The sequence below is a fragment of the Pteropus alecto genome, unplaced genomic scaffold (genome assembly GCF_000325575.1).
Source record: "Pteropus alecto unplaced genomic scaffold, ASM32557v1 scaffold42, whole genome shotgun sequence".
NCBI classification, from domain to species: Eukaryota; Metazoa; Chordata; class Mammalia; order Chiroptera; family Pteropodidae; genus Pteropus; species Pteropus alecto.
This window is the reverse complement of record NW_006434825.1, coordinates 11911836-11915551: the sequence shown is the minus strand read 5'-3', so window position 1 is coordinate 11915551 and position 3716 is coordinate 11911836. Positions and strand designations below refer to the sequence as shown.

The 3716-nt window shown below is 50.0% G+C and overlaps 1 protein-coding gene across 3 annotated transcripts in view; it reads left to right on the top strand.

The window, feature by feature from the left end:
* Positions 1 to 3157: 3157 nt before the first annotated feature.
* The window catches only part of LOC102882799 (dipeptidase 2), a 5919-nt gene continuing 5360 nt past the window's right edge, over positions 3158 to 3716 (top strand). The window contains exon 1 of one of the 3 annotated variants that reach the window (XM_006909788.3): positions 3158 to 3275. The gene's annotated coding sequence lies outside the window, so the exon portion shown is untranslated. Of the gene's footprint in view, positions 3296 to 3436; positions 3569 to 3716 lie in introns of those variants that run through there. The other 2 variants (XM_025045343.1, XM_025045344.1) reach the window with 2 other exon arrangements.

Genomic DNA, 3716 nt, shown 5'->3' with positions numbered 1-3716 from the left:
TGTAAGTGTGCCATAAAATGGTGCTTGTGGCCTCACTGAGTTCACTTGCCAACTTCAGCAGGGGCAACCATTACAGACAGCTGTCAGGAGGCAGAAAAGGAGGAGGAGGAGGAGGAAGGAGAGGTCCCAGCAAAATCTGAACCTGAGCGATCCAGAAGTCTCATCAATGTTCCTCTTTTTAGAGCAAGTAAGTCACCAAAGAGGGTCTGGATTAGGCAGAGTTCTCCATGATATGCCCCCACCTCCAGGCAACTGAATATTACAATTTAGGAGTTGCCATCCAGGGAGTCCCTTCCTGGGTCGAGCTCCTCCTGTACCTCAAGCACCTCTAGTCTTCACATGCCCCCCCCAAGTTGATGCCATCACCTCAAGGACGTGGGACAGCATGCAAACCAACCTCAGGACAAGAGCCTCAAGCCCTCTGGGCTTCACACCTAAATCACCATAACATCTGGTCCCCAGAAGCAGCCTAGTCAGACATATCAAATCTGTCAGACACCACTTGCGACTTTGTTCTGGCGACCTTGAGTGCTGGATCCTCTGTACTGCCTGAAATCAGGCAGAGCCTAGCTGCGAGAAGACCCAGATCATCATTCATCTCCATCAAAAACCAGCCCTAGGAATCTAGGACAGAGATGCTGGTGAGTATGCTAAAGAGAAAAGTGGGGGAATGAGGGAGAAGGCTGAGTGGAAGTGAGATAGATGCCTTAGTGGTTACTGCACTTCTAGCAAGATCAATGATGGCTGCCTTTTGAAGAAAAAAAAAGCTGTGATTGGATGATGTGTGTCTGTAGCTGCTTGGCAGTCTTCTAGCTGCGGAGACTGTTGTTTCTTGAGAATTGACTATGTCAGTCATCATAGAAGCAGAACCAGAGCAACCCAGAAAGAAAGAGGGGCAGAATGAGTCTCCAGGATCAGGGAGACTTGAATGGAGATGACCATCACCTGGACAACACTGGATGCTGAGGAAGTCCCCACCTCTACCCTGCCACTGCACTCTGAGCATGGGAGGTAGCTTGTGTGGCTATCACTCAATCTGATTTCTTTCTTCCCTGCATATTCTTACAACACACTAAAGATCGGTGGGAGTGGGTTGGCTCTACTACCGAAGTCAACTTGGTCACAGGAAAAGCCTGTTTCTACCACTGCTGCCTCTGTGAGTCTTGATTTATTTAAACATTGCATAGGTAAGAAATTAGAAGAGAAGCTGCTCATTTACATATCGCTCCCTGGTGGCAATATTTTCTGTGTTGGCCCTACCTCAACAGCCCCACTAGTTAGGGGCTGTGAGGGGATAGCACATGCCAAGGCCCTGTGGCAGTTGACAGCATGACTGGTATGACCAGAATTTAGAGGATGAGAGAGTTTGTGCTATTTGCTAAGACTGAAGAGGTCAGTGGGAACAGACTCCAGAGGACTTGAGAGCCAGGTGAAGGAATTTGGTATATCCTAAGAGCAATGAGAAACCACAGACCTTTAGGCAGGAGGATGACATCAGATTTTTTCAAAAAGAGACAGGTATGGCTGCTCTGTAGGGAATGGATTGGAGGTGATGAGATCAGGAAGAGGTGAGAGATGAAGGTAGCCTGCACTGGGGAAGAGGCAGTGGGAATAGAAAGGAGACTTACTCTTGGAGATATTTGGAGGATGAACCAGCAGGATTTGGGGAGGCCTTGAGAGGGGAGGGGTAGACAGCAGAGAGGAGGCATCACACAAGACATTCAGGTCAGCTCTGGAGCCAAGCTCTGGGCTTCCCTGCCATTTCTGTTCACTGTCAGTACCTGGATAACTTTTATCGTAGCCTCTGCCCCCAAATTGTTCCTGTGTCTGAGTCTATCCACTGACACTAAAGGCTCCTAGAGGACGAGGCTTCACTTCTTTCCCCTGCACAGGGCAGGGCACAGAGATGGCCTCAGTGAGGTTAAGGAGAGGACAAGCAGCCCTTGTGGGCTAAAATCTGCTTGCCACTTGGGTGTGAGTGCCCTGAATGGATAAGAGTCTGAGTATGTCTGTGTTTCTGTGATCAGCTTTGTATGGTCACGCCAAGGCCATAGCCAGCAATATCAGATTAATAAGGACTGAAGTTGAATGTTATAGAAAATTTGCTGCCTGGCTAATCTTTTACAGAGGCGGTGCCCATCACCCGTAGTAGGCAGAGTGGTGCCCAGCATGTCTCTGTTGGACTAGAGCTTTCCCCAAGTCCTGGGATGTTAAATATTTGTCTCCTGGAGGAAAGCTAAAAATCCTCAAAAGCTAAATTTTTCCTTCTCATTTCGTTCAGAGCTGTTACTTATTTGTCTGGACTTCCTGACCTTCTCTTCACTATTCTGTATTCTCCCTGCTTCCTGGTGGAGCTATCAAGAGTGAACAAGCTGTTTACTCCCCAAACACACTTTTTTCTTTTGTTTTTCTTTTTTTTTTTTTTTTTTGGCCAGGAAAACAGCAGATCCAAGAGTTTCTCCTCCCTCCCCTGATTCAAGAGTGGGTGTGGAAGCTGCTGACCAGCAGTAGGGGCGATGGTGGGGGAAGTGGGGGGAAGCCAGGTCTGAGTTTGGGTGTGCGAGCAACCAGGGCAGGGACATGCCCTGCTGTTCTCTGAAGCAGAGCCCTGGAGGCCTTGCATTGTGCAATAGGGCTGCCTAGCGAACCCTCCAGCTGTAGTAGGCAGGGAGTAGACCCACCTCCAGTCCAGAGCTTTTGGTTTGCCCTTCCTCCTGGCCAGTAGGCACTGGGCAACATCAAGTGCACAATTCCTCAAATATACCCTTCCCCAAGTTAGAAACCCTTCCCCTCCTGCATAGCCCAGGACCTCTAGTCCCTTTGGAAGAGTTTTGCTCATTTCCTTTTGGGGGAGGTTTCTAGGGTTCTAGTCCTCAGAATTATATTACTAACCTTGCCCTGGTCACTCTTATCACCTGGAAAACGTTCCAAGGTAGAGCAGCTCCAGGGTGTGCCAAGGTTCAGAGTAGAACTTTGAGAGGCTAGGGATGAAGAGTTTGGGCACAGGCCCAGAAGCCTCTCCGCTTCTGTGATAAGGCACATCCCCAGTGTGTGGGTGTGTGGGTGTGAGTAGGGGTGATGATTCTTGAAGTAGACAGCTAGGGCGAGGGCCTGAGGCTGGTAATGGGGTGGGGCCTGCAGAGCCAGGACAGGAACTTAGCCATCAAAGTTTCTGGGTGAGCTAGAGCCAGAGGAGCCACAAGATAAGGCGGGTGTAGCCACAAAATCCAGGTTCCAGGCCTTTCCTTAGGACCCATTCTTCTGACCTCAACAAGGTGGGGGATTCCACACTGAGGTAGGAGGGATCCTGGCCAGCCGGTCAGCTAGTAGCCCTGGGGGAAATGTTGCTGGGGTTGGGGGCTCTGCTGCCCTAGAAATGAGTCATTTCCTTCCACTCAAATAGCCTACTGTCTGGGTTCTTGCTCTGTTGGGTAAACATTCCCTGAACCTCCCCAGCTGGTTGCTCAGTTGGCATCCCCAAAGCCCCTCCATTCAGGCCCTGGGGAGGTGTAGCATCTCCTGAGGAAGGAGCTCTTTCCTGAGGCTGACTGGAGAAGATGGGAGAGGGGTGAGTCCCCTCTGGCTGGAAGCCCTGGGGGAACAGACATGCAAGCTGGGGAGTAAAGTAAGAGAGAGAGAAGGTTAAGGGGCAGAGGGTCCCTTACAGAATCCAGAGTCCATAAAGTTAACTCCTTATTTCCAGAGATTATCTCCTT